Here is a 27,015-nt window from a genome sequence, read left to right on the forward strand (position 1 = left end):
ATTACATTGGTTGCCATTTTGTCACAGGAAAGATTTGCCTCTAGGATGGAACCCAGGTAGGTAATTTCATCTTTCCTTGTGACAATATTGTCACCCACTGTAACAGAGAAGCCGTTGGCCTTGCTGAGTTTGTTATTTGATCCAAGAGTGTGTATTGAGCCGTACTGTATTGTACCCATTCTGCAATCTGTTAATAACGTTTTCATTCATTCATTCAGGAGCAAAGGTCAATGACCAAACACACCCAGACTACATACCTGTATTCCCTTCAACATCACAGTCTACACCATCTACGTCAACAAACATCAGTCGCCATGAGCGGCGTGAAAAAAGGAGAGTGATGCAGCCAAGGAGGATGGTGACCAACAGAGAACCAAGGTCGAGTCAAGCTCCTTGACCGCTTCATCTGTGGACAGCAACGACACCAAATGCAAGATGATGACAGGTGTTACCTGGCCAGTGCTTCAGCACTTGTTTTCTTTCTTGCACACAGAGAAGACAAGGAGCACCATAATCTCACCCATAGATCAGCTATTTATCACCCTTGTCAAACTGCGTCACGACATGTCCTTTGACCTCATCTCCCACATCAGAGGTGTGTCAAAGGCAACAGTCAGTGATGTGCCCAACGGATCATTTCAGTGAGTGAGCGATTCGATACACGCTCACGGCAATGAACCGATTCACTGATTCGACTCACGGTTCAGTGGCGCTTCCGGATCCCGCTGCGAATCAAAAACTATAAAAAAAATTGGCAGATGTTATACATACAATTATACATACAATTGTTAAGGGGATGCAAACCAGAGAAAGACTTTCATCTTGTTTACATCAGGATCCCCCTGTTTACATCAGTAATCATCGGTAACATTTAGAATTGATTTCAAGGTCCTCCTCCTTATATACAAAGTATAAACATTGCGATCATCTACTATTGAAGGTTCCGAGTCACAGTCTAAAGAAAATCAGTGATGCAGCCTTTGCTAACTAACTATGCACCAAAGTTATGGAACACACTATGGACATTAGGGAAGCTAGATCTCTTAATATTTTCAGAAATAAGCTAAAAACGTACCTCTTCACCATAGCCTTCTAATACACCCCGCTGTTGATTGTACTGTAGCACTATTTTACTCTGGCCATTCTATTGCATAATTTTACTATCTATTCTACTATTCTATTATTGCACTGTATTATTGGTGTGCAAACCAGTCAACTTACATAAAAGAGCCTGTTGGAGGATTTCAACAAGATAAATGCGACAACATTGCAAAATATTTCACTATAATATTTCAAAGTGAAGTAAAAAATATTATAATAATTATTTGATCATGTTAAATAAGTGTGACTGACTGAGTCCACATTACAGTTCTACTTTTGTTTTGATGTGAAAAGTGATGCTGCATAAGAGGACTGCATTTAGCACTGACTGAGAAAGTACATATTACAGTTCTACTTTGCATTGCATGTAATTTAGAATACAGGCAAATAAAAGTAATTTAGTTTAAAGTACAATCTTGGCTGTCTTTTTCTCTCAACGCTTCAATAGGTAGATGACTAAATGTAAATGTAATATCACATTTTAACAGATTGCAGAATGGGTACAGTACAGTCCAGCTCAATACATACAATTGTTAAGGGGGTGCAGACCTGAGAAATACTTTCGTCTTGTTTACATCAGGGTCCCCCAACAATTAGCATTTCAATGGTGTGTGGGGGGGTTGCCAATCCAATGTCACACCTACACAGGTTAGTCACTACCCCCCTGTTGGGACGTAGTGCCAGTCTAAGTGAGAGAAGCTCTCTCATTTCATGGAAGAGTAGAAGACAACCAACAGTTGCACTTTCTACCTGCGAGGCAGGATACATGGCCTTAGCATCAGCCATACAGGAGTGTATGTATTTGCAACAGCTACTCAAGGGTATTGATGGATGTCAGTATGCACAAACCAAGGTTTATGATGATAACCAAGGAGCTATTGCACTAGCCAGGAATCCTGTAAACAGGCAAAGATGTAAACATATTGATATAAAATATCACTTCATAAGAGAAACTGTGAATAGTGGGAGGATATGTTTGGAATATTGTCCTACTGACAACATGATTGCTGATGTGATGACAAAACCAGCCACTAAGCTACAACTGAAGAAGTTTGCTCAGTATTTGTTTGGCACTTAGTTAGAGTGAAAGAAAAGCATGGATGTGCCAATATGTTTTTTTTGTTGTTGTTGTTGTTTATTTTGTATTGAAGGCCAAAGAGGGAGAATATATATATATATATATTTTTGTTTTGTACCACAATAAGCTAAGTTCGAGTGGGGGTGTTAAATATATTATTATTATTATGTGCGCCCTTGCTCATTTGTGTTCTACAGAGGGCGATGTAGTAAATCCAGTATGTGACGTCACTGACGTTTCCTTTCCATTCCTGTTCCGGTCTATTATTTGTGAATGATTGTTGTTGATATATAGCGGCACCGCAAGGAGAAGAAGAAGAAGGTTGACATGGGCAAAGTGTTCATCAACATCTCCATCGGCCTGTGCATCTTCAGCCTCGTCTGGTTCTTCTATGCCCTCTACATGCGCTCTGCCCTAGCTAAACAGGTGGTGACAATCCACCCCTCACCTCCTGTGCTTGACGCCAACAGCACCATGTTTGGGAAAATGTATGCCGCAATTCATATCTTACAAGAGATGCATTGATGTATGTGCAGGCTATTCTGCCTCCGTCTGATCAGTATGTAAAAATCACAAAGTTGGGGATATGGATGGGAATATAATTCACTGATTAAAAGAAAAACCAAAAAAAGAAGCTAAACTCATTCTGTCTCTAGTATTATTTGTTCACGCCAACTGTTTTGGAGATGAGGGTGGAAGTAATTTGGCAGTCTGACATTAATTGAAAACTGTATTAACAGATTGCAGAATGGGTACAATACAGTACAGCTCAATACACACAATTGTTAAGGGGATGAATGAATGAAAACTTTATTAACAGATTGCAGAATGGGTACAGTACAGTACAGCTCCATCTATACATTTATACGCTGTCCGTTCGGAATGAGTGAACTCAGCTGTAACATTACTTCCTGACTGTGCATCGCTCGTGCTATCGCGCAACGTGATTGGTTGTTTCAAAGTGCCCTACTGTAAAATATGCCCTACTTTGTTTACTTGTTTATTGCACAATGTCGCTCTATTGGTTGGATTCTTATTATATATTATTACTATTGTATTATGCACATCGTTGCGGGCAATTTCATTTGATAAATAATAAAAAAAAAAAAATACATATATTAAACCGGCTAGGATTCAAACCCCGGGCGTCAGCTTGAAAGGAATAACCTAAACCACTAGACCACGGTGCCAGACAAAATATATCCATTATAAATAGAGCCCACCTACTGTAGCACCTCCACTGCTAATTCGACAGGTCTTAACGGTTTAATTATTTTATTTCAGCAACATTGCGTACACAAACCTATTGTTACCAAGAAGCATTACACTAACGCTTTCTTTTGATGAAATGAATGGAAAAGAGAGCCGTACTGTACGTCGGCCATCTAATGAAGTTAGATTTGACACGTTGTTTACTTGTTTATTGCACAATGTCGCTCTATTGGTTGGATTCTTATTATATATTATTACTATTGTATTATGCACACGTTTAACTTATTCATTCTTTAATTCAGCAACATTCATTCATGCAGTCTGTAGACATACTGTAGGACGTTGTAGCATCCTATGAATGAAGTCACCAGCTGTGCGGAGCTCCTCCAATGAATGAACAAAAAGCCGGCGCGTCGGGGGCAGTTGTCACCAGCTGTATGAGAGCGCCCCCGCTGGTCATTGTTAACATTAACCATGCCAAGCGACGTGATAACAGCAGGCAAACAGCTGCTCCTGGACTTTTCCCAGCTGTATCTGTATATTGAACACTTTTGTATACGTACTTGACTTCTATTTTATACTTATTATACTTATTTTATGCTTATCTATTTTTATCTAGCACAATCTCTGGAGCAAAACAGAAAGAAGCATTTTATATAAAAGTATTCTGTATTTTTGTATGACAACTAATAAAGAAACTTGTACTTGAACTTGAACTCTATTTGTCTCCCGACCAGAGCGCAAATGAGTGCTCCCCCGCCTGCAACTGATGCACGCTCAAAAACTGCTACCTGTCAGGGTGTAAAACTGCTAGCTCAAGTTCAAGTTTCAAGTTTCTTTATTAGTTGTCATACAAAAGTACAGAATACTTTTATATAAAATGCTTCTTTCTGTTTTGCTCCAGAGATTGTGCTAGATAGAAATAGATAAGTACAAAATAAGTATAATAAGTATAAAATAGAAGTCAAGTACGTAGACAAAAGTGTTCAATATATACATATATACAATATACAATGCACATTAATGGCGAGCAACAGCCAGGAGAGGTCAAGAGGCCAAGGAACAACGGGGCTGCTTATCGATGGCGAATACTGAATTCAGAGACCAGGATTAAGGTAAGCAAACATCTAGCTGACATATGTTTTTGGCTCTGAGTTCAGTATTTTCGTTCTGTGAGTACTCCGGGCCTCTCCTCCAAAAAACCTACAGTATTGGATAATGAGTTCATGTGTTGTATTGTTTGAATGGTTCGCTTTGGGCTAATCTGGTAAAATTGGTGCGGTTTTTATTATTATTATTTTATTTTTATTTTTTAATAATTTTTTTTTAAATGTATCCCTTTCGGTGTAAAGGATTTAAATTTTTTAATTTTAATTTTTTTTAATTAATCCCTTTTAGTGTAAAGGAAGAGCCCTGACTGTGGCTACAGAAATCCCTTTCAGTGTAGAGGAAGAGCTCTGACTGTGGCTACAGAAATCCCTTTCAGTGTAAAGGAAGAGCCCTGACTGTGGCTACAGAAATCCCGGAAGAGCCCTGACTGTGGCTACAGAAATCCCTTTCAGTGTAAAGGAAGAGCCCTGACTGTGGCTACAGGTGTAAAGGAAAAAGGCCTTCGAATAAAAGGTACGCAGTGCATTTCGCAGAGTAGATTTTGCTCGGGCTGAGTGCGTTTTACTCAGTTTGAGTACAATTTTACTCGGTTTGGGTGGAGTGTGCTCGGTTTGAGTGGAGTTGGCTCTGTGAAATTTACTGTGTAGGAAGCCTTGGTAAACAGGCTACATTGATTAATGCTGGCCAGCTAGGAAAATAACACATTGGTGCTTGCTGTTCTTTATTTATTAATTTTTTTACTGAAGCCGTGTTTGAAGTGAAGTCAGCTATTGCAGCGGATTGTGTTATCAATCCTACATACACACATATCTCCCTTTACACACACACACGCACACACACACTTCAGCGCAAATTTGAGTTTTTGTTTTTCAAAACCTGGATTGTTCCATTTCCGTATGTACAGAGAGGGTCTTGGGCCATGGCTCATTTAATAGGTATCGCTCTGAGTAACTGCTGACAACCTTGGCTCGAATCTCATACCAGAGAGCGGTAGTGGGAGAACAGAGTGAGAGTGACACTTTGAAAAGAGCTCTGTGTTGCTGTGTGGAGCGCAGAGTGGCCTATGACCTGGGTAGTGGTGACGAGACTCGTTTGTGCATGGGAAATGGACATCTAGAAGGAACAAAGATCTCATTTGTCTTGTTCTGCTGATAAACACATACATTTTTCTCTCACACTCACACACCTACAAGCCCCCCTGCTCTCTCACTGTTTGCTGATGGAAATGAATGATTGAATGGATTTGAAAGGTCTGCAGACATTGTGTGTGAGGAGGAAAGATTTAAGTTTTTGGTTATTTGTAAAGGTATGTTTGATGTAATTTGTGTTCATTTGAATGCTTATCTTGTTGGCATTTGGATAGCAAGGTCTGACTATCATAACAAGACTGAGTTTATATCATCAAACAATTTCTAGGACGATCCATAATTCAATTTAAAGAAAAAAGAGTGAATTAAACTCAGCAAAAACTGTATCTTCTATTTTTTGTCCCTGTAAAAAGTTAAATTTGGTCCTTATAGTATAGTCTATAGATTAAAGTGAACAATGACTGATAACAGGCAAGCGGGCTAGCTGCGTTATCTACAGTATAGGTCAACCCTCGAACGGCCCCCCTCGGTGCTCCCAACATACATAGTGGGTAATCATTACACTTTCAGCACCAGGGCAGTATTGTTATACAGAACCAAGCATTTTTACTGTAACATGTAAATGAGCCCAAGTGGTGCTCTGCTCTGAGCCTCATTCGAGCGTCTTTGCGCCGCTGCTGCCCGAGCCCAACCTGGCACCGCTGTGACCTACTAACACGGCGTGTAACTGCGTGTGTGCACGACTGCATGCCTGTGTACGAGTACCTTGTATATTAGACTTGGCACCATTTTATTCCTATAATATCATTGATATTGCCTATCTATGATTCAAGGCTGATCTTGCGCTGCTGTGCAAATGGATGAGTATTGATTTAATTGACTCCTCTTGTCTCCACTGCGGCCGTGTGGGGGGGGGGGGGGGGTGGGGTCTGTAATATCAATATACATCTTTTAGGTCATCTACACAGCACTTCAGTGTCGGATTTGAATAGTTGACGACCATATAAGTCGTCGTGTGTCGTAGTTGTGTGTGAATAATCTTGCAACTTCAAGATAACAGGCTGGCTGGCTGGCTACAGGTTAATCATTGCCTTGTCACAGAGGACAAGGACGTGTTTGTTTGGAGAGGAACATTTTTAGATATCTACATTAGACGGGCTACGCTGAAAATTCGTATACTGGGTTGTTTTGACTATGACATTTTTGTAAGGTTTAACATTGGCATTTCATTCCAAACTCGACTATTTGGTGCTCTGTCATAGTTGAGGTGGACACCATATTGTTGCATTCTAGTGATACTTCGTGTGGTGTCACAGAGTGTTGCAATACTTTCATATGATCTGGATATGGGGAGGTTTGCAGTATTTATAAACAAACTACTTGTGTTTACAGCCGTTTAGATACAAATAGCCAGTTTTTGATACCACATCCAGGTCAATATACATTCAAAATTTAACCTTGTGCCACATCCAAATTTAAACTAGACTTTATTTAGTGTTGCGTCTAAAACTAAGGCCTGGCCATACTCAATTACAATTCTGCAATTAAAACTTTAGATAATCATTTTTACCTTGTGCTTGGACCTTTCAGTTTATGTTTGTGATTTAGAACATTTATAAATAAGCCTGGCGCATGCTATAACTTACATCATTGTTCTCCCACGATTAAGTCAAGATCATACACCAATTACACATGATTTGTGGTATTAGTGGAACATTGTAATTGGCTTAGGGAGGGGATTAGGCCCCCCGAACCTTAGGCCAAAACAGGCGGCAGTGGGCTCGCAAGAGTCTGGGAGCACGTTAAACACACAATATAGTGCTGAGGAGTTACTGTGCTTAACGAGGTATGAATTAACATACCACTGTGGTACCGTCTAGTCGGCACAGATGTCGCATGTAAGGAAATGTGGGCACTGTGTGGTACGTGGATGACAATCCACACCTAGCAGAGGGGCAGTGCGCCGGAGGGGGCAAAGCACCTGCTGTGAACAGGCTAGGCTGGTGAAAACGGTCAAAGTTTCCATACCCATAGCTAAGTGGGATGGGGAGCAGACCGTAGGTTTCAAAACTGAGTGGCTGATAGGTACTACGGACAGTCAGCCGCTTGGGGTCCTGACTTGATGATGGACTATGAGATCTCTATCGACTGCGTCACCGGCCGGTCAGGTGAGCATTATGACCTGATTGGCATAAATGCGTCTGGCTCAATGTACAGTCAGGCCACAATAAGCCGAAACCGAATGCGTTAGTAGGCGAGTTGTGCTTCTGTGATCAGCAGGTTTGAAAAGAACCACTGGGAAGCAGAGGAATAAGGTGTGTCGATTCAGAGGAATCTGGGTAGTAAGACCTAAGAATTGGAAAGAGACCCAGCCTAGATACTGCACCCGAAGGTAAAAGAAGGGGACTTCTTCCGTTCACGAGAGGAGACCTTGGCCTGGAAGTGGAGACCTGTATCTCTGGGAGAGGGGCCGGCGTCGGAGACAAGGCAGCCCTAAGAAAGGAGCTGGTTGTTCCGATGTAGCGGTCTACCTAAACCTTATGGGAAGGGACAGGTGTATCTGAGTAGGGGAAGGAGTGCATCCGAACGGGAGAGGGGTACTCTTAACTGGACGGAGGTTGAAAGGGTCAAAGCGTTTTAACGTTATTTCTGGTTATTTTTAGTCATATTCTAGTTTTCTATTTTCATAGGATGTTACGACTGACTGAGCTTGATGGATTTTGATATATATATTGGAAGGGCGTTTGCAATTTATGAGTCCACATTCGATTGAATCTGGGGCTTGACAGCCCCACAGAAGGGGTATGTATTAAGGGTGGGGCCTATAATTCTAATATGTTTTGTCATACTCCATTACTCTCAGTCAGAATTTTTTTGTTTTGTTTGGCGTTTAATAAGTTTAATTAGTTATGTATTTGGTGCTCAAGAGCACCACAGGAGGGATTATGTCGGAAATTAACGTCAGACTTTAGGCTTATAACATATATAAATATATTAGTTAATTAGGAACATTGCTTAAGTTAAAAGTCATTGATAAATAGGATTACAGTACAATCAGTATCATGGACATCTGAGAACACTGTGGTTTCCTTTGACAGTGAGAGGCTTTTAGGCCAAGGTTACAGGGGCCCCTTTATCTCCAGAAAGGTGGCTGGTCAGTGCGGGGTGGACGCCTGTGCATTTTCTTGTTACATAACCGAGCTGGATCATATGGGAAAGGACACAGGTGTCTCACACTTGATTGGTCAGCCAGCGAAGGCACCCTAGGTGAGACAGTATATCAGACCATTTTAGAATAGAGGAAGGGAGCTCCTTGGCCACTCTGCTATACACTGCATTGCTGTCAACAAGCTTGTTGTGATCCATGGACCACCCGATAATTCATGTAATTTGCCTTCTGATTATTCAATAAATACCATACATGATGTTTGAACTCATTGTCCTGTGTCTAATATTCGATATCCTTTTGTCCTGATTGAGGAACAACCAAATCTGGCTCCACAAGAGTAGAAAAGTAACTGAGTTACAATACAATATACAGTACAATGCAGAAACTTCACATGACTGATCACAACATGGTTCACTTCACACCACATGACTGATCACAACATGGTTCACACTACATGACTGATCACAACATGGTTCACTTCACATGACTGATCACAACATGGTTCACACCACATGACTGATCACAACATGGTTCACTTCACATGACTGATCACAACATGGTTCACTTCACATGACTGATCACAACATGGTTCACTTCACACCACATGACTGATCACAACATGGTTCACTTCACATGACTGATCGCAACATGGTTCACTTCACATGACTGATCACAACATGGTTCACTTCACATGACTGATCACAACATGGTTCACACCACATGACTGATCACAACATGGTTCACACCACATGACTGATCACAACATGGTTCACACCACATGACTGATCACAACATGGTTCACACTACATGACTGATCACAACATGCTACATGACTGATCACAACATGGTTCACACCACATGACTGATCACAACATGCTACATGACTGATCACAACATGGTTCACACCACATGACTGATCACAACATGGTTCACACCACATGACTGATCACAACATGCTACATCACTGATCACAGCATGCTACATGACTGATCACAACATGCTACATCACTGATCACAACATGCTACATGACTGATCACAACATGCTACATGACTGATCACAACATGGTTCACACCACATGACTGATCACAACATGGTTCACTTCACATGACTGATCACAACATGGTTCACACCACATGACTGATCACAACATGGTTCACTTCACATGACTGATCACAACATGGTTCACTTCACATGACTGATCACAACATGGTTCACTTCACATGACTGATCACAACATGGTTCACGTCACATGACTGATCACAACATGGTTCACTTTACATGACTGATCACAACATGGTTCACTTCACACTACATGACTGATCACAACATGGTTCACACCACATGACTGATCACAACATGGTTCACACCACATGACTGATCACAACATGGTTCACACCACATGACTGATCACAACATGGTTCACTTCACACCACATGACTGATCACAACATGGTTCACTTCACATGACTGATCGCAACATGGTTCACTTCACATGACTGATCACAACATGGTTCACACCACATGACTGATCACAACATGGTTCACTTCACATGACTGATCACAACATGGTTCACTTCACATGACTGATCAAAACATGGTTCACTTCACATGACTGATCACAACATGGTTCACTTCACATGACTGATCACAACCTGGTTCACTTCACATGACTGATCACAACATGGTTCACTTCACATGACTGATCACAACATGGTTCACTTCACATGACTGATCACAACATGGTTCACTTCACATGACTGATCACAACATGGTTCACGTCACATGACTGATCACAACATGGTTCACTTCACATGACTGATCACAACATGGTTCACTTCACACTACATGACTGATCACAACATGGTTCACACCACATGACTGATCACAAAATGGTTCACACCACATGACTGATCACAACATGGTTCACACCACATGACTGATCACAACATGGTTCACTTCACATGACTGATCGCAACATGGTTCACTTCACATGACTGATCACAACATGGTTCACTTCACATGACTGATCACAACATGGTTCACACCACATGACTGATCACAACATGGTTCACACCACATGACTGATCACAACATGGTTCACACCACATGACTGATCACAACATGGTTCACACTACATGACTGATCACAACATGCTACATGACTGATCACAACATGGTTCACACCACATGACTGATCACAACATGCTACATGACTGATCACAACATGGTTCACACCACATGACTGATCACAACATGGTTCACACCACATGACTGATCACAACATGCTACATCACTGATCACAGCATGCTACATGACTGATCACAACATGCTACATCACTGATCACAACATGCTACATGACTGATCACAACATGCTACATGACTGATCACAACATGGTTCACACCACATGACTGATCACAACATGGTTCACTTCACATGACTGATCACAACATGGTTCACACCACATGACTGATCACAACATGGTTCACTTCACATGACTGATCACAACATGGTTCACTTCACATGACTGATCACAACATGGTTCACTTCACATGACTGATCACAACATGGTTCACGTCACATGACTGATCACAACATGGTTCACTTTACATGACTGATCACAACATGGTTCACTTCACACTACATGACTGATCACAACATGGTTCACACCACATGACTGATCACAACATGGTTCACACCACATGACTGATCACAACATGGTTCACACCACATGACTGATCACAACATGGTTCACTTCACACCACATGACTGATCACAACATGGTTCACTTCACATGACTGATCGCAACATGGTTCACTTCACATGACTGATCACAACATGGTTCACACCACATGACTGATCACAACATGGTTCACTTCACATGACTGATCACAACATGGTTCACTTCACATGACTGATCAAAACATGGTTCACTTCACATGACTGATCACAACATGGTTCACTTCACATGACTGATCACAACCTGGTTCACTTCACATGACTGATCACAACATGGTTCACTTCACATGACTGATCACAACATGGTTCACTTCACATGACTGATCACAACATGGTTCACTTCACATGACTGATCAAAACATGGTTCACTTCACATGACTGATCACAACATGGTTCACTTCACATGACTGATCAAAACATGGTTCACTTCACATGACTGATCACAACATGGTTCACACCAGTGCATGTGAGCGGATCAGAGCGTGATCGGCGCGGGGAGCGGAGTGGGCGGTTTTGACGTGAGCGAGGAGTGGGTTTTAAAATGGGCCGGCGCGACGTCAGGAGCGAGAGTTCTCCTCCGTTCCAATCCGCTCCGGGCCGCTCACACAGTGGTTTAACACTGATGTAATATACATGTAGTACAATGCCAAAGCAACAGATGGCGATGTACAAACATGAAGGCCATTTTCAACCAATGAGAAGGGTGAACCTGTGATATCCTGTTCAGGCTTTGTCACTCACTCCTGTTAGAAAAAGTATCGACGCCATTGTTGTTGTCGTTAGCTTACATGCTAACGTTAATGGCAGCGACCATAGCATTGTGGCTCGGCTAGCTATCATCGCTTAATAGAGCTAGTGAATGGATAAACAACGTTATTTAACATTGCAGAATGGGTACAATTACAATGCGGCTCAATACAAACAATTGTTAAGGGGCCCAGGGGGTGTAGACTGTTGTAGTTTGAGCTAATTTACACCATGCTCCAAAAACAAACAAAAAAAATCTGCCGAGCGATCTGGCGCGGCGAGCGGGGAGCGCTCTATTCAAGGTGAGCGGTGAGCGAGCGGAGAGCGACTTGGGGGCGGGGTCAACATGAGCGATTAGCGGAGCGGACTAAGCTTTAAAGAGCGAAGAGCGGATTTCTCGCCCGCGCCGATCCGCTCACATGGCCTGGTTCACACCACATGACTGATCACAACATGGTTCACTTCACTTCACATGACTGATCACAACATGGTTCACACCACATGACTGATCACAACATGGTTAACTTCACATGACTGATCACAACATGGTTCACTTCACATGACTGATCACAACATGGTTCACTTCACATGACTGATCACAACATGGTTCACACTACATGACTGATCACAACATGGTTCACTTCACATGACTGATCACAACATGGTTCACTTCACATGACTTATCACAACATGGTTCACTTCACATGACTGATCACAACATGGTTCACACCACATGACTGATCACAACATGGTTCACTTCACATGACTGATCACAACATGGTTCACTTCACATGACTGATCACAACATGGTTCACTTCACATGACTGATCACAACATGGTTCACGTCACATGACTGATCACAACATGGTTCACTTCACATGACTGATCACAACATGGTTCACTTCACACTACATGACTGATCACAACATGGTTCACACCACATGACTGATCACAAAATGGTTCACACCACATGACTGATCACAACATGGTTCACACCACATGACTGATTACAACATGGTTCACTTCACACCACATGACTGATCACAACATGGTTCACTTCACATGACTGATCGCAACATGGTTCACTTCACATGACTGATCACAACATGGTTCACACCACATGACTGATCACAACATGGTTCACTTCACATGACTGATCACAACATGGTTCACTTCACATGACTGATCAAAACATGGTTCACTTCACATGACTGATCACAACATGGTTCACTTCACATGACTGATCACAACCTGGTTCACTTCACATGACTGATCACAACATGGTTCACTTCACATGACTGATCACAACATGGTTCACTTCACATGACTGATCACAACATGGTTCACTTCACATGACTGATCAAAACATGGTTCACTTCACATGACTGATCACAACATGGTTCACTTCACATGACTGATCAAAACATGGTTCACTTCACATGACTGATCACAACATGGTTCACACCAGTGCATGTGAGCGGATCAGAGCGTGAGCGGCGCGGGGAGCGGAGTGGGCGGTTTTGACTTGAGCGAGGAGTGGGTTTTAAAATGGGCCGGCGCGACGTCAGGAGCGAGAGTTCTCCTCCGCTCCAATCCGCTCCGGGCCGCTCACACAGTGGTTTAACACTGATGTAATATACATGTAGTACAATGCCAAAGCAACAGATGGCGATGTACAAACATGAAGGCCATTTTCAACCAATGAGAAGGGTGAACCTGTGATATCCTGTTCAGGCTTTGTCACTCACTCCTGTTAGAAAAAGTATCGACGCCATTGTTGTTGTCGTTAGCTTACATGCTAACGTTAATGGCAGCGACCATAGCATTGTGGCTCGGCTAGCTATCATCGCTTAATAGAGCTAGTGAATGGATAAACAACGTTATTTAACATTGCAGAATGGGTACAATTACAATGCGGCTCAATACAAACAATTGTTAAGGGGCCCAGGGGGTGTAGACTGTTGTAGTTTGAGCTAATTTACACCATGCTCCAAAAACAAACAAAAAAAATCTGCCGAGCGATCTGGCGCGGCGAGCAGGGAGCGCTCTATTCAAGGTGAGCGGTGAGCGAGCGGAGAGCGACTTGGGGGCGGGGTCAACATGAGCGATTAGCGGAGCGGACTAAGCTTTAAAGAGCGAAGACCGGATTTCTCGCCCGCGCCGATCCGCTCACATGGCCTGGTTCACACCACATGACTGATCACAACATGGTTCACTTCACATGACTGATCACAACATGGTTCACTTCACATGACTGATCACAACATGGTTCACTTCACATGACTGATCACAACATGGTTCACACTACATGACTGATCACAACATGGTTCACTTCACATGACTGATCACAACATGGTTCACTTCACATGACTTATCACAACATGGTTCACTTCACACCAGATGACTGATCACAACATGGTTCACTTCACATGACTGATCACAACATGGTTCACACCACATGACTGATCACAACATGGTTCACACCACATGACTGATCACAACATGGTTCACTTCACACCAGATGACTGATCACAACATGGTTCACTTCACACCAGATGACTGATCACAACATGGTTCACGTCACATGACTGATCACAACCTGGTTCACTTCACATGACTGATCACAACATGGTTCACTTCACATGACTGATCACAACCTGGTTCACTTCACATGACTGATCACAACATGGTTCACTTCACACCACATGACTGATCAGCAACATGGTTTACACATCATTACAAGATCTTTCACCAGGAGGAAACTCCAACGAGTCTGTCTGGTCTCCAAACTACGTTGTGTCACAAAAACACACACAAGAAGTGACACAGGTTTTGGTCATGGATGCCTTTGTTTTTGGTCAGAGGAAGAGCCTGGAGAAAGGTGAGGTCAGAGGAAGACCCTAGAGAAAGGTGAGGTCAGAGGAAGACCCTGGAGAAAGGTGAGGTCAGAGGAAGACCCTGGAGAAAGGTGAGGTCAGAGGAAGACCCTGGAGAAAGGTGAGGTCAGAGGGAGACCCTGGAGAAAGCACAAGGTGAGGTTTTAGCGTTTTTTCTGAGCTTATGTGCTGTCATTCTTTCCTTGTCCGTGTTTCATTTTCCCCATGGGCTGTGTAGTAGGCTATTTTCCAGATCTCTGCCCATCCCCTTTTTAAAATGTCCATGAATGTCAACTAATAGAGACAATCTAATAACACGGCAGGGTCATGGAACATTGCAATAGGCTGAATGGTTTAATAATAGTCTTATTCTGATTCAGACAAGACAGCTTTTCAAGACAACGCTTGTTCATTCTGTTTGCGGCTCCTCCTCACTAGTTCAAAGTGTGGTAACATTGACTGTGTATTTCATAACTAATATGTGTGAATAATTAGAGAAAACCATAATGCAAAAGCCAGGTGTACCTTTTTAACAGCAGAGTGGATTTACAGTGCTAAGTAAGGAGGTGATACTGGTGTTACAGAGACAGCCATTCCAAACCCCCCACTCAAGCAAATGTGGTCAACTACTAGAACAAAGGAACTCGAAAGTCACACCCCACAGAAGGAACAGTCACTCACCCCACTAAAAGAGATACTCAATTGTTAGCAGATTTCAGAGATCAGATAACCAGCTCTGATAGAATGTTAAGACTGAAATGAATTCAGAAGATAATTTTAAAAGGTAACTGACTCATTAGATTTAAATGTCATTTAGAATGTCAATCTGATTATGAAGGTAATAGAGGGTCAGTTCACTCTGGTTGTAAAGCACTAGAACCTAAATCATTAGAACTATTAATTCAGTATACTTTATATATGGAATCTCGTATTAAAATATAGACAAACTCCACATTGGGTTAATGCTGAATACATATGTAACTTCTTACATTTAAGGTACAGATTAGAAAAGGTTAGTGTTAAAACTGTCCAGTCATCAAAAAGTCACATGAAGACCCCCGCTGTTGATATACTGGAAGAAGACCCCAAGGAGGGACAGGGAGGGGGGCGGACCGCCCTCCCAGAAGACAAACCTGATTGGACCAAAACGTACTACTAGACTGTTATTATTGGTGAATATCAGGGTATATAACAGAGAACGCAGTGTTAGAGAGACAGGCCAGACCCCTTAGGGTTCTGTGTCTCTCACGACCGCCCACCCACAGACTGCTGATTACATGTGAGTAAAATCATGAACCCATTGTTGGTTTAGTATAAACATGTAAACAGATATCCATCTGAAACCAGGTTTACTCATGTGTAATGCTCAGTGTAGTGGCCGCTTGTCGCTCCCCAATGAATCAACAAGCGTCCACGATGCACCCGCAATTAATTATCTACTCAGTCCCAAAGTTTGTGATGTAAATATGGAATGTCCCAAGTTGCTGCTGTTTACAGGGTTTATTGTTGTCCAAAGGTGAATGATGGTGAATGAAGGGTTAAATCAGAACAGTTGTCAATTGCTCCATTGTCAGTTCCAAACGGTGAGACAGGTAGAAAAATGTATCCTCATCACAGGTGCATAAGATGGCAGTGATCACCTTGGCTATTTATAGGAGTGGGCTGTAATGGGTGGTGAGCCCTCTAGTGTCCAAACATAAATAAGACAGTCTAAAGGTTAATACAGTCTAAACAGTGCATAGTTCTAATATATAATATAATATATATATAATAATAATATAATAATATATAAATCCACCAAGTCGGTTTCTGCCTCTACACACCGGCCCTGTAATTGTGCACCAAATCACAATTACAAAAATATATATATAGCAAAGAGGCAAAGAAGCCGACATAACCTATAATCAATGTCAATGTCCTCAATAATAATCAATTTCAAATCATAGTTCTAAACACGAAGAAGCTTGACTGGGTCCTGGTTTTCGCTTGTTGTTCGCTTGTCGCCGTCGTCTTTTGTAGTTTATCCTCTTGGAAACTGGCATATTCAAAAGTGTTTGGCCATCACCGGCCCCGGTAACACCATGGTCTTCCATGGGCTTCGCTTGATAAGCTTGTTTCTTCACAGCGTTGAACAGCTGCAACACCCCCCTGGTAGCAATTCTCTGTAGATTTCGTTCCATCCCTCTGTCTTTGACCAGGTCAGGTTTGTCTCTACACATCATCTCCCAGGTCCGCTTCTTGTCAACCTGTTTCTTTTTCTCCTTCAGCTTGTCCAGCTGTTTGTTCTTCAGTAGGATGGAGGGTTTACTCTCTGGGATCTTCTTTCCCAGGATCTTAGCCATGGCTTCTGCCCATCCAGCGTTTTGGTTCCCCTCCTCTCCTTCCTCTCCTCCGTCTTCATCCTCTGCCTCTGCCCCATCATCAGCTTCCTTGTCTTCTCCATCATCTGATGCTAGGTTGCTGCTTCCGCTTGTTTGGTGTAGACCAGTGTGAGACTGAGGGGCTTGAGTATGAGAGGTTGTTGGCAGCACATGCCGGCTTCGACCAGCAGGGGCAGCACATCTTGTCTTATGGCTTGTAGCAGTATGGCTTGGCCACTGGTCCACCTCTTCTACCTCTTCTTTATCACTGTCCTCCTCCTTGTCTTCATCACTGTCCTCCTCTCCTTCATCACTATCCTCCTCCTCGTCTTCATCATCATCATCATCTAGTTCATTCTGAGGAACTGTCTGAGGAACAATCCACTCCTTGGAGGGAACATGAGGCGCGATCGCTTTGTCGTCCTCTTCTTCATCATCATCGACGTCGTCCTCCTCACCGTCCCCATCATCATCATTCTGAGGAAGTCTCTGGGTAGGACTCAGCAGGTCACCTTCAACACACACCCTGGAGGTAACATAAAGTGGGATTGAATAGTCATCGTCGTCCCCATCTTCATCAACGTCCTCCTCCTCATCATCTTCGATGTCCTCTTGAGGCACAGTCAAAATGGAGGGGACATAAAATGCGATCAAATCGTCATCCTCTTCTTCATCCTCCTCATCACCGTCCTCCTCTTTGTCTTCATTCTGAGGAACCCTCTGGGAAGGATCCAGCAGGTGGCTCTTAATCATCCACTCCCTGGAGGGGACATAATGGGGATCGACTCGTCCTCCTCATCTTCATCTTCCTCCTCATGGCTATGTTTCATCAACCACTCCCTGGAGGGAACATAAAAGGGAATCGAATTGTCATCCTCTTCTTCATTATTGTCCTCTTCCTTATTATCCTCACCATCGTCGTTCCCTTCATTCTGAGGAACTCTCTGGTAAGGATCCAGCAGGTGGCTCTTCATCATCCACTCGCTAGAGGGGACATAAATGGGGATCGACTCGTCATCCTCATCTTCGCTGCCCTCTTCTTCATCGCTGTCCTTTCCTCTGGACTCCGACCACGGCTTGTGAAGTTCTAGGGGGAGTTTACGTATTTTGTGCTCACACTCCTTGGCACTGAAATCAACACAGTGATTAATAAAAGCATTATCAGCATCATTATTATGATGTTCATTGGTCGGTTCAATGCTGCGCCTCTCAGTCAAGACTCTTATCGATGATGCTTGCTTGGCTGCTTGCTTGGCTTGTCTGTTTTCCAATTCCAATGTTTCATATTTCAAATAAATTTGTTGTTTCTCAAGCTCTTGTTTTTTCTTTAACTCTTTCAGTGCCACGCCTGATTTTCCGTTTTACCGCTTGAATGCCACCATCGGCGCCAATGTTAACGTTAATATCGCCTAATCTATGTTTTAAATTATGGCTATGTGTCTAATCTGCCCATCGCATTATCAAAGACTATTTTCCAGTCAGTGCTGTGAAGACAGATTGTTTTTTTATCACATCGTTTCCGTTTCAGAGCAGTTAGAAAAGCCCCCGTTTTGATATAAAAAACAGCTCATTCTGGAGCATTCTATGAAAATCGTCTTTTAGTGGAATATTCCACAACGTTGATATTCGTCTGCCTTTTTATGAATCATTTTCAAATAAACGCTAGATGATCAATATTATACGTGCACGCAAGCACATTATGGCCGCGCACTGATAATCGCTCCGTTGATTTCCTCACAGACTTTTACAGTGAAACCGAAAGAAGACATTTCACAAAACAGCTTATAACTTCATCAAACTTACTCCGATTATCCTACCACTGATAACATAGAGTCCTTACCTGACATCAGATGGTATACAACTGGTATATTCCAATTCCTGATCACCATTCGAAAAAATCGATACGTGTATGGATCCAACGCGACACAGTAGATCTCCATGATCCGCGGGGATCTGAGGCTCCAGAATGAACTGTGGTAACCCCGGCTGGATCAGTGAACTGGAAAATGTGGAGTACCGGATTTTTTTCCCCATTCATTTTCATTGAGTCCATTCCAAAATCACTTATGTCATCTGGGAGACGACAGGGTGCGCTTTTTTCCACAGTGATCACCGGCGCAGCTCGGCTATAGTCGGGTAGGCTCGGGTGATGCAATAATTTTTCAGATCGCAAAAAAAAAAAAAAAATCAGAGAAATCTCGTGAGTGGCACGCAACCACCTATAAAAAAACCTGAGAAATCTCGTGAGTGGCACTGAAAGAGTTAAATTGGCAAGGGCAGTTTCATATTTCAAATCTCTTTGTTGTTTCTCAAGCTCTTGCTTTTTCTTTAAATTGGCAAGGCGTACCATTAAGCCTGCCTTTTCAGCTTTAACCTTTCTAATCATAGAGGCTGTTTTACTACCTCCATGACTGGTTGGCCTCATCTTGGCTTCAGACATGTTATTTATTCTTTTTATTTATCCTTTGTAGTTTGAATGTTGCATTCACTTGGTGTGACGTCAGATCCTTCAAAAGTGGGTTTCCTTTCCTTTCTGCTTAGTATGTTATGCAGTAACGTAATATATAATACAATGAAAAGAAACTTAAAATTTTCACCGATGTAGGGCTATATGGAACTGGGAATTTTATTGCCACACATCCCCGATGTCCAAGCGAACAATTTCATTTCCATACGTCCAGACGGCATTAATTGCGATGGTTCAAAATACGGCATCCAATCCGTTCCATTTAATACGGCTTCCAGTCCGTTCCATAAGCCACAATATCACAATTAATTAGTCTGACGTTAGGATCCTCCTTATGGCGTTCGCACGGAACCGCAACAATGTGACTCACTTTCCCATTTGCAATTACAGCATAGCGTCCAAACAATTCCATCTTCACGGAAGGCGTTTACAGCTCTTCACGCTATCCATTTCAATTTCAGGTAATCCAATTACAGAGGTTTCAAATCTTCTTACCTCTCTTTCATTCGTGAGGAAAGTTGTCCTATACTTTACTCACGTCCTTCTTTCGTGAGGAGTTTTCCAGCTTTGTACTCACTCAGCACACGTCCTTCTTCCATGAGGAATTTTTCTACTTTGTAGTGGCCGCTTGTCGCTCCCCAATGAATCGACAAGCGTCCACGATGCACCCGCAATTAATTATCTACTCAGTCCCAAAGTTTGTGATGTACAGTGAGACAGGTAGAAAAATGTATCCTCATCACAGGTGCACCCATTACAGCCCACTCATATAAATAGCCAAGGTGATCACTGCAATCTTATGCACCTGTGATGAGGATACATTTTTCTACCTGTCTCACCGTTTGGAACTGACAATGGAGCAATTGACAACTGTTCTGATTTAACCCTTCATTAATCTCGCCCACTGGAGGACGCTGGGTATCCTCACCATTGGGGTCCCCATAGGCAGCAGGAGCTCACACGTCACGGTCTTCACCGACGCCTCTCTCACGGGATGGGGAGGGACGTGTCGGATCCAGGCAGTGGGGGGCAGCTGGGCGGGTCATGCTGGCCCAGCTACACTGCATATCAATGTGTTGGAGTTGAAGGCGGTCCTCCTGGTCCTCAAACGGTTCGACCACCTGGTGGTAGGCGAACACGTTTTGGTCAGGACAGACAGTATGACGGCAGCGGCGTATATCAACAGGCAGGGTGGGACTCGTTCCATCCGCCTGCTCCGGGCGGCGGTCGAACTTTGGCTATGGGCATCCCGCAGGCTGCGCAGTCTGAGGGCGCTCCACATTCCTGGTACAGAGAATATGGGGGCGGATATGATGTCTCTGGGCGGTCCTCATCACGACGAGTGGGAACTCCGCCCCGACATAGTCAGGCAGATCTGGGATCGGTTCGGGGAGGCCTCGGTAGATCTGTTTGCATGCCGACGCTCTCACAAGTGCCCCTTGGGTTCTCGCTCAGTCGAGCAGATCATCCCCCCTTGGGGGTGGATGCCTTCTCGACCTTTCCATGGCCGCCCGGTCTTCTGTACGCCTTTCCTCCTGTACAGCTGTTGGGTCAGCTGTTGGAGCGGATACGGAGGGAGCGCAGGACGGTGATCCTGGTTGCGCCGGACCGGGGCAAGTCAGTATGGTTCGCGGTCTTGATCCAGCTTCTGGTCGCTCCTCCTTGGGTCATTCCTTGGTCGGCGACGGCCCTCTCACAGCACGACGTGTCACTGTTCCAGTTTCCGGTGTTGGGCCAACGGCTGTTGGTGTGGCTGGTGGGAGGGTGAGTCTGGAGAGGATGGACCCTTCGGTGGTTGATACCATCCGGTGTGCGCATGCTCCCTCCACTGTCGCGGTTTTTACGCGGGCAGATGGCGTGCATTCCAAGAGTGGTGTAAGGTGGGGGGCTGGGACCCAGTCTCCTGCCCCCTGGATGCTGTCCTGAGTTATCTCCAGTCTCTTCTTGATAGACTGTCGGCTTCGACGGTGAGGGTATATGCGGCGGCTATATCCTCCTATCATGAGGGAATTGAGGGGACTGTTTTGTTCAGCCACCCTCTTGTGAAGCGTTTCCTGCTTGGCGCTCGGCGCGTTAAGCCGGTGCAACGCTCCTTGGCTCCGACTTGGGATCTTCAATTGGTCCTCGGTCGGTTTTCCTTGGCCCCGTTTGAGCCGCTCGAGCAGGCGCCGTTGGAACGGCTGTCTTTCAAGACCGCGTTCCTGCTGGCTGTCACTTCCGCTAAACGCGTGGGTGAGCTCTGTGCTCTCTCGGTACGTCCAGAGTGCCTGTCTTTTCGGGCCGATTGCGGTGCCACTCTGCGACCTAATCCTGCTTTCGTGCCTAAAAATATCCGGAGTTCCTTCCGCTCCCGGGATATTGTGGTTCAGGCGTTTCGTCCTCCTCCTCACGCCAGTGAGTTGGATGCGGGCCTTCACCTGTCATGTCCAGTCGGTGCTTTGGGAATTTACCTCAGCCGTACTCCGGACCTCAGGGTTACCGATCAGCTTTTTGTCTGTTACGGTGGGTCTAGTGCTGGTAAGGGACTGTCGACACGGCGCCTGTCCCATTGGTTGTGCGAGGGCATTGCCCTCTGCTACACGTTGGCTGGGCAGGATCCCCCTGGGGGCGTCAGGGGGCACTCCACTCGTGGGGTGGCTGCCTCTGCCGCTCTCCTGGGTGGGGCCTCGGTGGAGGACATCTGTGCTGCAGCTTCATGGTCCTCCCCGGGCCCCTTTGTAAGGTTTTACCTCATGGACATGACCGGGGGTTCTGTCTCCCAGGCGGTTCTGGGGTCTGTGGCCTTTCCTGCTTCCCGTCCTTTGGTAGGGTAGCAGGAGTGTGTGGGTATGGGCCACAGTGTGTTAAGTCACACGTGGTTCCGCCTGTGCGGTGGGTTCAAGGGGTTCTAGTTCCCTCTTGTTCGCATTCAGGTGGAGTTGACTGCGCCCCCCTTCGTTAGGGAGGATGGGGTGACAGGGCTCCCGCACCCCTTGATGTGGGCTTACGGGTCCTCAAGGGGTACATCTGTCGGGTCTCGCGTCCGCTCTAACCCATATCTCAATAGGCTAGAGCGGGACGCGATAGCCATACGATATATAACGATAGGTTATGTATATAACCTAGTTATATGAGTATTGGCTGAGCGTCCCGCTCTACGCGGCCCTGAGTTCCCTTTTGAGGGATCTTTTACTGGAACGGGATTTGGCGAGGAAGGGTGTTTGGTGACTATGACCATGGTCTTATAGGCTACGCCTTCATAGGGGCGGGACCCGGTCAGGTATGGGTGCATAAGTTGTTCGTGGTGGTGTACAGTAGGTACTAGGAGATAAGGGATATCTCAATAGGCTAGAGCGGGACACTCAGCCAATACTCATATAACTAGGTTATATACATAACCTATCGGTCTGTGGCTTTAGGGAGGGAGAGTAGCATATCGAAGGACCGAAGAACAAAACCTCCTATCTGCACTTTGTGAGGCACTAATACCTGGTCGGTATTGTTAACACATAATATAGTGATATAGTCCAAAAACAGTATTGTATTGGCTATCCTTAAAACAATGTCATTCTGCAAGAAAACACAAAAACAACACTTTCTCAAAAATTTGCATTTTTCAGACAGGAGGCTCTTTGTTCTTCATCATCGTGTTAATGGAACTGTCTTAGGGTTATGGTTATGGTTAGGGTCAGGGCCGCTTCAGGGGGTGTGCGAGCAGTGCGGTCGCACAGGGCCTCGCGGGAAGGGGGGCCTCGCACAAAAAAAAATCTTTTTTTATTTATTTATTTTTTTATTATAATTTTTTATTTTAATTTTTAATTTTTTGCGAGGCCCCCCTTCCCGCGAGGCCCTTTTTCATCACAGACCTAAAATCTAGTTTTGCTTATATGCTTATATATTTCACATTAGACACGTTTGTAGAATGTGTCTGACTTGTTCCTGGCTCTGCGGCTCTGCAGCAGACATACTCACTATTGGAGCTCTGGGGCTCTGCAGCAGACATACTATTGGTTTCAACGAAGGGAGGGGTTACATCATGTGTACGCCGGCGTGCGTCAGCTGTGTTTGACTATTTCGTGCGTGCAGCTTTGGAGGTTATGCTTAGTTATGCCAGCCAAGACGAAGAGGACGGTCATTCGGCAGATGGACTGAAGATGAAAGTTGTTGCATGTTAGACAGTTCAGTCAGGCTAGCCATGTCGGCTTAGCTAAAGGCAGGGAAAGCTAGTTAGCTTTAGCTACGTTATAATATCGAGTGCTAACGTGTGGTTCAGTCGGGATAGCCATGATGATGTCGGCTAGTAGCTAGCTTAGCTAAAGGCTAACTAGCGTTAGCTAACCTAGAGAGAGCGCGTGCAGCATTGTTATGCCAAGATGAAGAGGACGGTCATTGGGCAGATGAACTTCATCAACTCCACGCGGTTGTCTCCATCCTCTTGGACGTTTGGTGAGTTTTTAATGCACTCTATTCTATTCCCGCCGTGGATATCTCTCTCTCTCTCTCTCTCTCTCTCTCGGGAGCCAAACGGGCCGGCTAGCTGTTGTAGCTAATGTTATATTGAGCCAAAGCGGGCCGGCTAGCTAACGTAGCTAACGTTATATTGAGCCAAACGGGCCGGCTAGCTGTTGTAGTAGCTAACGGTGTGTGGCCTGGTGTCAGTACCTGGCTACTCTATTTGCAGTTAGCCTATTTAGCTGATATCGGCCATTGGCTTCTTGCTACTTTGTTTTCTCTGGTATAGACCCTCTTCTCTTTGGATATAAGTGTTGATCTTTGTCCTTTTGGATCTATGTATATTCATGTTGCCTTTGTGAAGTTATCTTTTCCTTCTGTTTTGTTCTTCCATTAAAAGTGAATATCCTTTAGGGGCTCATCTTTGCTTATCTCTCTCATACATGCTCTCTCTCTAACACACACACACACACAGACATGCTCTCTCTCTCTAACACACAAACACATGCTCTCTCTCTCTCTTTCTAACACACACAGACATGCTCTATATCTCTCTCTAACACACAAAATGACATGCTCTCTCTCTATATATTTCTCTCTCTTTCTAACACACATATACATGCTCTCTCTCTAACACACACACACACACAAACAGACATGCTCTCTCTCTATCTCTCTCTTTCTAACACACACAGACATGCTCTATCTATCTCTCTCTCTTCAATTCAAATGGGCTTTATTTCACATTCTTGTATTTCTCCCAGTAGGTATGGGAGTTTTGAGTTATTGTCGATGTTTTCAAAGTCTCTTTGGGTGTTTGCAATTTGTGGGAAGTATGTCTTGGTATAGTGGGCAGGTTGTTAAGAAGTGGAGCTCGGTTTCCACCTCATCTTGTGTGCAGTGGGTCTGTCTTCGCTTGGGAGCCAGGTCTGCCTATGGCGGCCTTTCTCGATGGCTAGGCTGTGCTCGCTGAGTCTGTACCTAGTCAAGGATCTTCTTAGTATTGGGTCAGTGACAGTGCTCAGGTATTCTGCCACTGTGTACTCTCTGTTTAGGGCCAAATAGCATTTCAATTTGCTCTGGTTTTGGGTTGTTTCTTTCCAATGTGTCTCTCTCTTTCTCTCTCTCTCTGGCCTTGCTCTGGTGGAGGGTCAGGGGCATTGCCGGGTCTGTGCAGCGATAACACTGTATATTGACTGTAGAACGGGAGCTCTCTCTCGCTCTCTCTCTCTTGCTATATGTTGACTGTATCATGCCCAGCCTCGGGCAGCGCTATTATTTAAGAATATGTTGACTGTATGAAAAAAAAAAAAAAAAAAAAGGGCCTTGCATTTCTCCCAGGCGGCCCTGGTTAGGGTTGATGTCTTAGGGTTATGGTTATGGTTAGGGTTGATGTCTTAGGGTTATGGTTATGGTTAGGGTTGATGTCTTAGGGTTATGGTTATGGTTAGGGTTGATGTCTTAGGGTTATGGTTATGGTTAGGGTTGATGTCTTAGGGTTATGGTTAGGGTTGATGTCTTAGGCCACGGAAATAACACATTATGGTTTTAATTTCCCCTTCAAATTCCTCTCGTCAAACCAAGCCTCTTCATGTCTGGGAAAAGTGTGACTTGCATAAAATGACCATTCTTTACTACTGACTGGACACATGAACGACTGTTTTACCCCGTCTAATGAGACCATTCCACATGTTTTGTCTGTGAATTTACTTTGGAATAGTAACTGTAAAAAAAAAAAAGTACTTGTGTTTTTCAAAATAAATATTGATGTGTTCTTTTTGATTTGTTAAATTTCCCATGTTTGAAGAAAGTATGTACTGTAGAATTAAAAACCAACCAAATAAAAATTAAGTAAACTTTTAAAACCGTCATACTTAAGGGGACTTATTTTTTGTTGTTGTTGTACCTTTTTATGATGGATATGTTGCCCTAATGTTAAGTGATGATGATGATAATAAACTAAATGATATGCAAAAACAATACATCAAAAATCGCTTTCTATGAAGGCCTATCGTCTATAGTTTCATAAGCCCCCCTTTGGACCTTAACTAGGCACCAGTGTTAATTTTGTCAGCTATTTCTTATTTTAGTTTTAGTCTTAGTCATGTGTCAAATGCTCTTTTACATTTTCATCCTATTTAGTCACCATCTATTTTTTCGTTTAGTCAGTTCGTCAATTACAGGTCTGAGCATTTTAGTCTTAGTTTAGTCTCGATTTAGTCTTTTTTTTGTTTAGTGTCGCCACTCAGTTACAGCCTCATACGTTTTTCTGAACAAAAAAAGCTAACGTTAGTGCTAGCTGGTTAGACTTATGTACGCTATTTAATGTGTTCTATTGTGGTGTGAAGTCACCTAGGGTCTATGTTCTGTTCTGATGACATCAGAACCAATACTCTGCGTTGTGAATTGCCCATCCTAAAAACCCTGGTACTTTCAAAAGACCATAACTCTGGTCTTGTTCGACGGCAGCTAAGCAGGAGAAATGAAGGAGAAGTTGTACCAGCATCTGTTTAATTCAAAGTTAAAAGTGTAATTACAATGGTTCTGGTTCAATTAAAATAACGAATGCTATAGTCGGATCACTAGACACTATGCCGTCTGCGATCCAGACCAGACTAAAAAAGTAGATTAAAGAATG

Source organism: Notolepis coatsorum, assembly GCF_963971535.1.
Source record: "Notolepis coatsorum genome assembly, chromosome: 11".
Lineage (NCBI taxonomy): Eukaryota > Metazoa > Chordata > Actinopteri > Aulopiformes > Paralepididae > Notolepis > Notolepis coatsorum.